The 14,050-nt window shown below is 36.6% G+C and overlaps 1 protein-coding gene across 1 annotated transcript in view; it reads left to right on the top strand.

Annotated features, from left to right (window-relative positions):
- LOC125138077 (bifunctional heparan sulfate N-deacetylase/N-sulfotransferase 3) overlaps positions 1 to 14,050 on the top strand; it is a 135,436-nt gene that overhangs the window by 87,232 nt on the left and 34,154 nt on the right. The window lies entirely within an intron of this gene.

Here is a 14,050-nt window from a genome sequence, read left to right as displayed (position 1 = left end):
TTGGCCAGTCATTCCATATACCACAGAGTGCATATGCCAATCCTAAACCCTCTGTCCACCCCCCCTACCTGTTCTCTTTTGGTAACCATAACTTTGTAGTCAAAGTCTGTGAGTCTGTCTCACGCTTATCTGCAAATAAGTTCATTTGTATCCTTTTTTAGATTCCGCATATAAGTGATATCATATGATGTCTGTATTTCACTGTCTGACTAACTTGACTTAGTATAATAATCTCTAGGTCCACTCACGTTGCTGCAAATGGCATTATTTCATTCTTTTTTATGGCTGAGTAATATTCCACTGTATATATGTACCATATCTACTTTATCCATTCCTCTATTCATGGACATTTAGGTTGCTTACACAACATGGCTATTGTAAATACTGCTGCAATGAACAATGGGCTGCATGTATCTTTTTGAACTATGGTTTTCTCCAGATAGATGCCCACGAGTGGGATTACTGGGTCATATGGTAGTTCTGTATTTGGCTGTTTGTTTGTTTTTTTGTTGGGGTATAGTTGACTCACAATGTTGTATTAGCTTAAGGTGTATAGCAAAGTGAATTAGTTTATATTCCATTCTTTTTTCCCATATAAGTTATTACCAACTATTGAGTAGATTCCCTGAGCTATACAGTAGGTTAGTGTTAAACATCTATTTCATACAGTAGTGTGTATATTTTATTCCCATCCTCCCAGTTCCTCTCTCCCTGCTGCATGGTTTCCCTTATAGTAACCTAAGATTGCTTTTGAAATCTGTGCATTTGTTTCTGTTCTTTGAGGAATCTCCATACTGTTCTCCATAGTGGTTGCACCAATTACATTCTCACAAACAGCGTAGGATGATTTCCTTTTCTCCACACCCTCTCCAGCATTTATTGTTTGTAGACTTTTTGATGATGGCTGTTCTGACAGGTATGAGGTGATACGTCATTGTAGTTTTGATTTGTATTTCTCTAATAATTAGCTATATTGAGCATCTTTTCACATGTGTTATGGCCATCTGTCTGTCTTCTTTGGAAAAATGTCAATTTAGATTTTCTGACCATTTTTTGATTGGGTTTTATATATATATATATATACACATATATATATATATACATATATATATAAAGTTGCATGAGATGTTTGTATATTTTAGAGATTAATCCCTTGTTGGTTGCTTCATTTGCAAAGATTTTTTTTCCCGTTCTGTGTGTTGTTTTTTCATTTTTTTATGGTTTCCTTTGCTATGCAGAAGTATTCCAGTTTAATTAGATCCCATTTGTTTATTTTTGTTTTTATTTTCATTACTGTAGGAGGTGAATCAAAAAAGATATTGCTGCAATTTATGTCAGAGAATGTTCTGCCTATGTTTTCCTATAGGAGTTTTTTAGTATCTGGCCTTACGTTTAGGTCTTTATTCCATTTTGAGTTTATTTTTGTGTAGAGTCTAAAATAGTATTCTAATTTCATTATTTTATATGTAGATAAACAATTTTCCCAGCACTGCTTATTGAAGAGACTGTCTCTTTTTCCGTTATATACTCTTTTTTTTTTTTTTAATGGCTGCACCTGCAGCATATAGAATTTCCCAGGCTAGGGGTTGAATTGGTGCTACAGCTGCTTGCCTACACCACAGCCACAGCAACACCAGATCCAAGCCACATCTGCAACCTATGCTGCAGCTTGCAGCAATGTCAGATCTTTTCGAATTATGGTTTTCTCCAGATAGATGGAGGGGCCACTACATGAGGCCAGAGATCAAACCCACATCCCCATGGTCACTATGTTAGGTTCTTAACTCACTGAGTCACAGTGGGAACTCCCCATTGAATATTCTTGCCTCTTTTATTATAGATTAGTTGACCATAAGTGCATGAGTTTATCTCTGGTCTTTGTATCCTGTTCCACTGATCTTTATTTCTGGGTTTTGTCAGTACCCTACTGTTTTGATGACTGTAGCTTTGTAGTCTATTCTAAAGTCTGAGAGCCTGATTCTTCCAATTCTGTTTTTCTTTTTCAGGATTACTTCAGCTATTCAAGGTCTTTTGTGTTTCCAAACAACTTTTAAAATTTTTTGTTCTCGTTCTATGAAAAATGCCATTGATAATTTGATAGGGATTGCATTGAATCTGCAGATTGTCTTGGGAAGTATGGTCATTTTGACAATATTGATTCTTCCAATCCAGGAACATGGTATATCTTCCATCTGTCATCTTTGGTTTCTTTCATCAGCATCTTATACTTTTCAAAGTGATTGGCCTCATATAAAAGTGGCCTTTAACTTCACTTTCTGTTAACTCCAAAAAAACTGTAAATTCTGGAAATATTTTTGTTCATTTTCTTTTTGACTTAATACTAACACTCTTAATATTATCATTGCTTCTGTTTTCTATATGCTTAACATTTCTCTAAAGTTGAAGCAGACCTTACCTTCTAGTTTATAGTGATATCAGTTTATGTGGAAATAGGGAAGGATTTCACTTATGTAGATGGGCCTCAAGACATACAAACAGATACCTAAAAAGAAAGACAAAAACTCCAATGCATGTACACACACACACACACACACACACACACACACACACTTACCCATTTTATCCTGTTTATGGAATGACAGACAAGTGATATAATTTTCCAGACAGAATCAACACATTCACCTATCATTTTAAAAGTAGAATGGAAGTCTTGCTAGATACAGTAAATCTTTCCCCACCTTCTAAATCACACTCTTCTGCATATGATTTGCCCATCTCCTTGTGCTCTAATAAATTGACATCCATAGAGTATAAGACACTTTACATTAGATGATTCCAGTAAGTGATGCCAATGTTCTCAAATTAGCTTTTTGTAGGTTTTTCTTTCTCCATCTTCAGAGATACAGTTCAAGATATTAGCCATTTCTTCCTACTGTTCTCTACCAGACATCGTCAGTGTAGTGCCGTGTGACAGACTCCAGGCTTTTGCTTCCAGATAGATGTGGGTTTAGTTCTTAACTCAGCTCTTTCCTAGCTATCTGGCTTGTCTGATTGTAAAAAGGGAATTGTAGTATCCACCTTCATTAGCATTCTTCTTATGAGTGATGAGATTAAAAATATATAATACTGGCCAGATAGTGAGCATTCAATATATATTTTTTCCTTGTCATCACCCTCTACAACACTCAAACTAGAAACCTTGCACACATCGTGCTTCTGACTTCTTCCTTCCTTTCATCTGTGAAGTAGGCATCTACACAACCAAGAAGGTCTGAATTACACCTAGACCAAAAGTCAATGATTATAGTATAAGTATTTGTTTATTCTAGGTGTACACTGACTACTAGCAGAATAAAGAGCATAAGTCTAAGGACTGATCAATTTTGACCTTAAGTAGGTAATGTTTGAGATGGCACTTGAGCAGTGGATAGAATTTAGCCTGAAAGACACATAGATAGAGAAGTATTCTTTACAGAGGAAGTAGATATCAAGCCTAAAGCATGAGCATTTGGAAAATAAGAAGTGGTTCAGTTTTCTCCTTGGAGAGTGTTTGTGGAGGAAAATAAAACTCAAGAAGGAATATGGCTCTGTTTTGTCAAGGATTCTGCATACTAGGAAAAGAAGGCTAACTTAGTGGCAAATAAGGAGTTACTGATATTTTCTAAGCAAGGGAGTTTTGCCTTGGAGAATTTCTCTGGTATTAGTATATGGAACATAATAGAGTTGGGAGAAACAAAGGCAAAGAGATCATTTAGGAAGTCATTCAAGTGGTTCAGGCATCCTTCCAGATGAAACACCTAAACGTGAGTGTCATCATAAAGTTCCATAAAGCTTAGAACGGGAGCCATATATAGAAAAATACAGAAAACTGCCTTCACAGCAGAAAGGAACTGGAGAACCCTGCCCTTCTGCCCTCTGCCCAGCTATCCACCTAATAAAGTGAATTTTCTTATTCAGCAGGCACTATTCCCCAGACATTGGTGTTTAATGAAACCATTTATAAAAACCTTTGCAGTTCTTTCAAAATTCTAATATGTCTGAAGCTTTCCTGATTGTGATGATGATGATGTTGATGATATCCAAGTAAATATTCTTAGGACTTTCCTTTAAGTCACTACAAAAACGTTGACCTTTAGTAGAGGACTAAATCTACACTTCAGATTTCATAACCTGTTAAGTCTCCTTGTACCTGGTACCTGTTATGTGCAGTTCTGGGTAGCTGCTACTATGTGAAAGGGTTCACAGATTCAGAAAGGAAACATATACAAACTCCAGTTCTTCTTAAGATGGTTTACCTAATTCCTCAGATAATTCACTTTTAGAAAATGTAACTTCTCAATTACATAACAGTATTACTTATAGATTGGTTTATCTATAAATAAGTTATTTTTAAAGAACTTGTAACTAAGCAGTAATAACTAATTATAGACTAAATGTGGGATTCCTACTGCAGTTTTTTTAAAAAAATAGATATTTGATCTAGCTACAATCTTTTCTGACCTTACCACCTTTTATCTCAAGAGTATTTTTCTCACCACAGCTGAAAGAGAGCCTCCAGCTGCCAGTAGCTTTGGCAGTAGGTGGCCTCTAGCTGTGCTGACTCATAAAGGTTTGGAATCCTTTATATTTCTTCTCTCAATCCATTTCTTCAGAAATGCCCTTCTCGTTATCTTGCTTTTAATTAAGTTTCATATGGTACCTTAGCTGACTCTTGTATCCGGGCTTATTTCCTTCAAAGCCCTGAAAGAATTAATTCACTTGTGCCATCTTGTGCCAAACTTTTTTTCTTAAAATGCCTTTTTTCAGTCAAAACACTAAACCATGGCTGTATGGGCCCAGTCAAGCCAGGATATTTTTCCTTTTGTTGAAGGTATAGAGACCTAAGTGACTCTGTTAATACCTAGAGTGTTTATTCTTTTTTTGTTTGTTTTTGTTTGTTTTTTAGGGCCGCTCCCATGGCATATGGGGGTTCCCAGGCTAGGGGTCCAATCAGAGCTGTAGCTGCCGGCCTATGCCAGAGCCACAGCAACGCAGGACCTGCAACCTACACCACAGCTCACGGCAACACCAGATCCTTAACCCACTGAGCAAGGCCAGGGATTGAACACACAACCTCATGGTTCCTAGTTAGATTCGTTAACCACTGAGCCAGGATGAGAACTGCCTCTACATAAATTTCTGTACAAAATGGATATACCCAAAATCTTCCAACATTTTACAAACCAATTTTATTAGAGGGACTGCCTTAAAATAAATAAATAAAAAGGAAATTTTTTGTATTTTTGAATATTCAGAAACTTGACAGCAAAACCTAGCTTTTTAAATATAAAATAAAGGCACTTGTCTGGTGTGGTTACATTCCAACTCCCCCCGCTCCCCCCCCCAACTGAATTCAGCTTTATGACCAAATGCAATTAACTGAAACCTCCTGATAATGAAGCTGATTTTTGTGATTATCTAAATGTAATTCATTCACAGATGCGCCAAAATCAGATTTTCATGTATGTCCATTTACTTCAAGGATTTTTTTGTTGTTGTTAATTTTGTCATGTTTGGGGTTTTTTGTTGTTGTTTTTTTTTTCCAGTTATATTAAACCCCTTCAGGGAGGTTCAATTTCATCTCCTCTCTATATCTTCATTATGCCTTGGAAGCAGTGCTTGAAAACTAAGAAGCAAAATGTTTTCTGCTAGAAGAAAAAAAAATGTTTTCACTGCAAAATTGAATATAACCTTCATACTCTGTTGCTGCTTAAATAAGCATTTCTCTTAATTAATCATTTTTAAATTTATCATAAGGTATAACTGTATTCGTTATGCTGTCACTTTGTGAGTCTCACAGAAGAACAGCTGTTGTCTAGTCTCCAAACAACTGCAACAGGGTCTTTCAGAGTAATGCGGAGACAATATCAGATCAGCACACCCAAGGTACACAATGCAAAATGGACTGAAAATTGCTGGTCTGAGAGCTGGAGACGCTCTTGTGCATGTAAACATTTGTTCAGCAGCTCAAGTAATGGCAATGCATTAAACCAATAGAATTACTTCTTCTGGCACCTAACAGAAATGTTAATTGATCATCAATCATTAGCTTGTAATAAAAGGGCTGAACTTGCAGTTCTGAATGTATAGCCAGAAAAATTAAGTGAGAGACATAAATGTTATAAAAAAGACAAATGTTCCAAGCTAAATTGCTTTAAATTACATTGACCTCATCACTGTACCTTTGAAACCTGTCCCTAATTGAGAGCAATTGATTTACCCTTTCAGCTTTCCTGTAAAGCCTATCCCAAATTCAAAATGTTAAGGGTCCTTTGCCAAATTATTCCGCAATTGAGCTTTCCCACTGATATTCTTAAATGATGATTAAGGCACAAGCCAGGTAGAAAAACGGTACTCAATGAATTTAAGCCTTAAAAATGGAAGTGACGTCTTTTTTTCTCCTGTTGGACAAGGTGATAAAATTCATGAAAGTAATTTTTAGCATAAAACAGTTGTAACAACACAAAATACAAAAGATATTAGCACCAAAGTGAGCTATGAGTGGGACCATTATGAAAAGAAATTTCCCATGTCTCACCCACATCCAGGATAAAATGACCAAGTTTCTGGAAATCAAGGAGAATTTGTGAGGCAGACTTTTGGCGAGAGTTCTGCTGTGCAGTGAGCATACCACTTTTCTACCCGTGGGAGAGCATAGGGTAAATGGTTGCCCGGCTGCTCATCTCACCTCTGGCTTGAGGGTCACTGGAACCATCCAAGAGCTTGGTATGTGTTTCCTGCATAATGGGGATGTGTTAGGTTGGTGTCTGCCTCATGGCTCATAAAATTAAAGCATGAGAGAGAAATTGGCTAAAATGGTCTGTGTCAGAGGAGGAAGGGGCCACATCTAAGAAGTATGTGCTTTCTGTTCCAAAGTCAAGTCAAAGGGCCCCAAATCCCAGGGACCGGATGTGAAATTCTTAGTAGGAATGTTATCTGGGAATCCTTTTAAAAGGGCTCCTGACAGAAGACTGAGGATTGCACTAGCCTCATAAAGGAAATTGCATTCTGGGGCCTCAAGGGAGCATCTCCAAAGATCTCAAATGGCTTTAACTGCCCACCACCTTGTGACAATATCAGTCACATCATAGTTCCCTGCATCCCTTTACCTCCTTCATCTCCATGTTCCAGACACTAAGGGATCAGAAACCTCAGCTAGCAAGAAGTTTGGAGTCTTGATTATGTTCTGGATTAGGAGATTTAAACTACAAAATCAATACAGTGTTAGCAACTTAAAGCTACAGGAGAGCTTTCTGTTCACCTAAGAAACCAGGGAGGCCATGCTCCTACCTTAGCCTTCATCCAGGGATAAGGGGAAGACCACCCACACTGAATAAATGTTGAAGGGACAGTGCAAAAAAGTGATTAGGTTACTCTAATGATTATACTCCATGAATCGAAGAGTTTAATGTGTGAGTTACATAATGATTTTTAAGACTATAGATATTTTATTTGTACCTGCTCACCTTTGACAAGGCATTTTCGATGGAATGGTGGGAACAAAAGCCAGATTACAAAGTACTGAAAAGTGAAAGGAAATGGGGAGTAAAGACAGCACCTATACACTACTCCTTTGAAGACCTTGGCTGGGAAGGACAGTGCCTAGAAAAGTACAAAACTCAAGAGAACCTAAAATGCGAGAGACTCAAGCATGTTCTCAGGCAGTAGGAAAGGACCAGTAGAAAGGATTAAAAATAGAGGAAAACAGAGAAATAAGTGTTAAAATGAGATCTCTTGGCAGTTGAAAGTAGATGGGGTAAGAAACACTTGGAGATATATTAATCTTGAATACAAAATGGGACAGCTCTGTCTGATACTGAAAGTGTCAGGAGGAATTTTTAAAAGACAAATGTCTGTGGATATGGGTAGGAAGTTGAAAGAGTTCCTGCCTAATGATCGTTACTCCCCATTAATCATGGGATAATGAACTAGGGAGACTGTGGTGAGTGGAGACTGAGCAAAAGGCCTCAAGAGAAGAATGAGAGTCTGAAATAACTGCTGAAGGGAACTGACAAGTGAGGGGATAAAGAATGAATAAAAAGCATATCCAGTAGTATGGGGGATTCCATTCAAATTGGGGACCATGTGCCTAAGTGATCTGAAGAGTTCCCATCTTTTTCTAGCTGTGCTGTATAGTTCACATGCAGGTGTGAAGAAATTGGATGGAAAATTGATTCAAAGTCTCAGATCTGCAGTGCACTGAAAGCAAAAATATGGTTTGGGAATCTGAGGATGATAGCAGGAGAGAAGTTCAAATTGTTGACCATAGAATCTTACCTGGTGGAGGAAATGATCAGATGTACATTGACAGATGCAGAAAAAAATTAAGGGATTCAAAGTCTAGAGGTATAGATAAGGTTGATGAGTTGCTGGAAGGAGGCTATAAGTGAGAAATGATGTTCCTCCAAAATCACAGTAATACAACAATAAAAACAATAGCGAAAAGCTATTATTTATTAAACAATTCCTGTGTGCCAAGCAGTGCTTTAAATAAATGTTTTGGGGGTTTTTTCATTTTTTTTTCTTTCCTTTTCTAGAGCCACATTCGTGGCATATGGAGGTTCCTAGGCTAGCGGTCTAATCAGAGATGTAGCCACAGGCCTACGCCAGAGCCACAGCAATGCGGGATCGGAGCCGCGTCTGCAACCTACACCACAGCTCAGGGCAATGCCAGATCCTTAAACCACTGAGCAAGGCCAAGGATTGAACCCTCAACCTCATGGTTCCTAGTCGGATTCGTTAACCACTGAACCACGACAGGAACTCCTAAATGTTTTGTTATATTACATTTAATCATCACAACACCTCTGTGAGGTAGTTACTATTTATTCTACTCTTTTTTTCCTTTTTAGATAAATAAATTAAAGTACATAAGAGATTGAATAACTTGCTAAGATCAAAGAGCCAGTATGTGGCAGAGCCCATGTTCTTAACCACCATGCAGGCCAAAGTCAAAGACCTAAAGACAACATTTATTTACAAAGGAAGGAGGTTTCACAGGAAATGGAGGGAAGCAGGCACTAAAAAAAACAAGTGAAGACTGGGCAGGAGGAGTTCAGCCAAAAGAGTACAGTGCAAATGGCAACAAAGTTGAAAGAAACAAGAATAAATCATTGAGGAGGCTCACAATTTGAACAGTGCTAAAGGATTATCAGAATGAATGACTCTGAAAAGATAACTGACCCTAAATTTCCGAACTTTTTAAATAAGATTATTGGGGCCAATTCAAGACACATAACTACATATCCTAAGCAGTTCAGAGAATAAAGTTCTCTGAAAGGACCCCATGCCAGCCCCCAAGGAACTTACAATCTAGACACAAGTGAAAAGATTTTATTTTTAAAGCATAATACAGGCCAGAGTAAGAAAATGTTTAAAAGACTAAACTGGAATGCCCTGGGGCTCAAATTTTTAAAAGATTGCATTTGCCTAGAGAGCTCTGAAAAGGTAAATGTTACACTCTGGATACCCGGGACTGACATCAGTAGAAAAGCGAGGCAGTGTTTTCTAGAGAAGAAACTAGACAAAGCACAGAGGCAGGTGAGTCCAGGGAACACAGGGGAACAGTAAGCAAGGCAAGCTGACTGGGGCCCTGAGCACAGACAAGAGTGGAAAGGTAACCTAAGTTCCTGTTATAATTTAGGAAGACAGCCTGAATGTTATTTAATTCAGAAGACAGTGAGGAAATAGAGGGTTTGACCTGGGAAATTACAGAATTGGAAGTTTAGGCCCAGTGCCTCATTAGAAGAGCCTTCTCCTTAGAATTTTTAACTTATTTTCCAGAAAAATACATGCTCATGTAATAAAGTACCATCCTGAGAATGGGAAAACTCATACATCTTTCATAGTAATAAAAATGAAGTGTTCCCAGTTTGCTCACTATTCTCCCAAAATAAACTGCTTTCCGCATTTTTCTCCTAAAGAAGTTAAGTATGTTTGTCCTCTTCCACACAACTTTTTCAATGCTATGAAATGAAGTAAAAATGAATGTGACGAGCAGCCTTTAAAATAGAGAAGTCATAAGGTAATATGCATCTGAGAGGTACATGTGGAGATGAAGAATTTTTGCTTTGGCAAAAAAAAAAATAATAATAAAAACAGGATCGAAGGGGATTTAGGAACAACTGAACATGTCTATATGGACCAGTTCTTTTTTTAACTATCCTCTGTGCATCTCCACACGTGTGTCAGCAGTGCAAAAGCCCTCCGAAGGCACAGGCAGGGCATTTACCAAGTTGTCCTTTGTGGCAGGATTAGCTCTAAGTCTAGAACATCAAACTTTATTTATAAACTTGACAAGACATGCTTCTTTTTTAAAATGTATTTTAAAAGACCGCTATAGAAAAGCTGATGGCTTTTGGTGAACAAAATCTTTTCCATGGGAATAAACAGTGGGTCTGGCCAGTTTTCCTCAAATCGTATTCCACAGGCACTTGCATCAAGAAAACTAGGGATGATTCTCTAAAAGGCAGGCACAAGGGCACCCTCCAAACCTAGAAAATCAGAATCTGAGTCATCTGAACTTTTATAAACTTCCTACGTGATCTGTATATGTGCTAAGTCTCTTGAAGCTTTGGTCACATGGAAGGATACGAAAACAAAATAAAACCGGTTGGCTGAAGGCCAGAGATGTAAAGGGCAAATCTTTCTCACTGTATGCTCTTTTGTGCCTTTTGAATTCTTTTTCTCAAGTAAGACTTAAAAAGAATGAACAACATATATATATTTGTACCACCAGCCCAAACCAGTCGGAGTATCTAGCAAATAGGTAAAACAAATAAACAAACAAACAAAAATGCTTGTGGATTTGAACTGAGCAGCATGATCATAAATGGCATGGTTTATAATCAACATATAAGTAACATACTTTTTTTATACCCTAATTCTTCTCCCCTCCCCCTTATGTTCTCAAAACAAACAGTAATTATACATTGTCCATTGTGTTTGCATGGGATGCATGTTTTGCTCCTTATTCTTCCTGGTGGTTATCCATCCATCTCTGATACCTGTAACTTACTAGATTCACATGGTTGAGTCTGGAAAGTGTAGCTAAAGCTCCTGATATCTTTCTCTTAGCCACACTTTTACAATTGGTATCTCTTTCCTTTCCCATAAATGTCAATACATATGATACTTGGTATTTACGTTTTGCCTTTTACAGAAAAAAAAAATCATAGATACAAATCTATGTTTATTGGGCTAGAATTTTTTTCAACTGTAAATCAGATAAGCTTTATGCCTTTGGCAGTTTCCAGTGATTTGAGTTTTAAGCGGCTGATTAGTCTTTTGGACAACAACTAATTACCTGTAGTGTGCTTATAACTAAAACTGTTACAGAAATGCTCTTGTAATTTTTTTTGACATTTTCCTTCTTGTTGGATTCTGCATGTATAGTAAAGATAACTTACTTTCTTTAAAAAAAAAAAGAAAGAAAACTTACTTTGATATATTCAATGCTTTTTTAAAAGCAAACAAAAACCCTCAGTTCTGAAATACTCTTAAAATTATAAAGGCATCTTCTTTGGGGAAAAACTAATATCTGCTGTCCCTGAAATAGCAACATTTTCAAGCTGCTTATTTGTTACTTTCTAGTCCATGCAGCAATTGTCAGATACAGAACTGCCAAGAAGTAATGTGACACTATAGTTGTCATAGGTCAGAACAGAAGTAAGAAGAAATATTGTTTGGAAAGCAAGCTAAATTTTGGGCAAAACATTCTCATTATATATCTGTTCCCACCTGTCCTGTTGCACACACCTTCCCAACTAAAAAAAAACAGTAAATAAAACTTGGAGAGGTTATATATTCAGTAAAAGATTATACTGTATGTCATGTACAGAGAGAGTGTTGTGATTCATTCCCTAAAAAAAAGTTTAAAAAGAAATTGGGGAGTTCACATTGTGGCTCAGTGGTTAACATACCTGACTAGTATCCATTAGGATGTGGGTTCAATCCCTGGCCTTGCTCAGTGGGTTACCGATCCAGCGTTGCTATGAGCTGCAGTGTAGGTCACAGACATGGCTCAGACCTAATGTTATTATGGCTGTGGCATAGGCTCTGATTCAACCCCTAGCCTGGGAACTTCCATATGCTACAGGCAAAGTACTAAAAAGAAGAAAAAAGAAAGAAACTGAGGTGTTTTGTGTCTGATCAATTATACTCCTTTTAGGGCCCTACATTTCTTTAGGAGCACAAAACAAATCCCAGCCTTGAGTCCAAAGTCTAAAACTGTCAGGAGGTGACATGCACTGCAAAACCAGCACTTTGAAATAGTCCTTTCCACTTTGCATTATATTAAAGCAGATATACAAAAATAGAATTGAAAATCTAGAAAGGGTCTATGGTTGGAGGATAAGTAGCTTTTCTTTTACAGGATTAAGTTCAATACCTTATAAGTGTTACCATAATTCTTGCCAATCAAGTTCAGTTTCAGCAAAAGCGGTGTCATCAAGTAGTTCATACTCACTTTAGGTCACTTTGCTTTTACCAAAGAAAGAAGCATTTTTTTACTTTTTATACTCATACAAGTAAAAAAGTGGCACTATGTTTTAAATGTCACATCATAAAATGCTTTCCAAGGTTGAAAAGTAAATTCAAAAGGAGGTCACATGTATTAGAACAAGTCACATACTATCTCCACGTTTTTCATTTTCTGTCCAATGTAGATATTATTCAAGTGAAATACAGACACGGATTTTTGGATAAACCTTTCATAAAAATAAAGCAAGAAACTTGAACTAGTGGCTAAGTTAACATAATATAGTTTTACATTGTATGAAAAAAATTTAATAGAAAGTAAACTTGAAGTATCATTTTGCCATTGTTATTGGGCTATGTTGAAAAATGTGGCATATAAAACTAATGATAATAGACTGCCTTTAGCAGACATTAGAAAAGAACTTCCAAATTTAAGTATGATTCTCTTAAGTCTCTCAATACCCCACTGTTTTGATGAATTTTGGATGAAAAAGGAAGAGGGAAAAGTCAAACAATATAAGCTACTATAAAAAAAAAAATAACCTGAAGGTTTGGTGTTCACACTCTTGGCCCAGCCAGTTAATCATCCAGTGTTGTCTTTGAGGTAGCACAGGTTCAATCCCTGGCCTCGGCACAGTAGGTTAAGGATCTGGCATTGTCCCAGCTGTGGATCAGATCCAATCCCTGGCCTGGGAACTTCCATAAGCTGTCGATATGGCCATAAAAAATCAATAAATGACCAGAAGGTTAAATTTTTAAAGTCTCATTTCTCACAAATACCTCCAATGGTAAGTCTTATCAATTCCATGACTTCATCAGTCATCTGGTAGCTACATAAAATCACTCTCAGACTATTCTTTCTGTGAAAATTCTAAGATTTAAAATATATTCGGCAGAGTGAATAGAAACACAATTAAACACAATTGATCATTCTTCAAGCTTTTTATGTGAAAGTCCACAGGATTTGTTCTTTAAAATACAAGATATCACTGTTTCCTCTTATTCATAGTTGTAAATAATTATGTTTTGTATTTCATTATATCAAACCTTACTCTTATTTCTGTCACTTTACCTCAATAAACTTTCGAGAATATTTCTTTGTCTCTCAATGAATGAACATTTTATATTCATTACTGTGATAATTATAACAAGTGTTATTACTCTTCATTTATATAAGATTATATATTTTAGGAAGTATTACTTTCATAAGATTATTTTTATGATCTTTTTATAGCTACATGAATGCCACAGTCATTTTTATTGCCATTGAAAATCTCATTCAGAATTATTTCCATTTTTCAACACTAACCAACAAAAACTATTTGCATTCACTTAAAGCAGTAGCTTTAAAAATGACCCTTCTACATTCCTGACCAATTTAATTAAATCTCCAGAATTCAAATTTATTTTATTATAAGAAGTTTCCCATGTTTGCTGTAATTTTATTTCAATACATGGATTCAATCTAGGACACCTGCTTCCATAGGAAGAATTTATTTTATCTAGTCAAGCACTGAAAACTTGCCTCAAAAAAGTATTTGATATTGGAAACAGATGATGCAATAAATACGGA

This window comes from Phacochoerus africanus, chromosome 10, assembly GCF_016906955.1.
Source record: "Phacochoerus africanus isolate WHEZ1 chromosome 10, ROS_Pafr_v1, whole genome shotgun sequence".
In the NCBI taxonomy this organism is placed as follows: Eukaryota; Metazoa; Chordata; class Mammalia; order Artiodactyla; family Suidae; genus Phacochoerus; species Phacochoerus africanus.
Note: the sequence above shows the minus strand (reverse complement) of the source record. Positions and strands in the feature narration are given on the sequence as shown.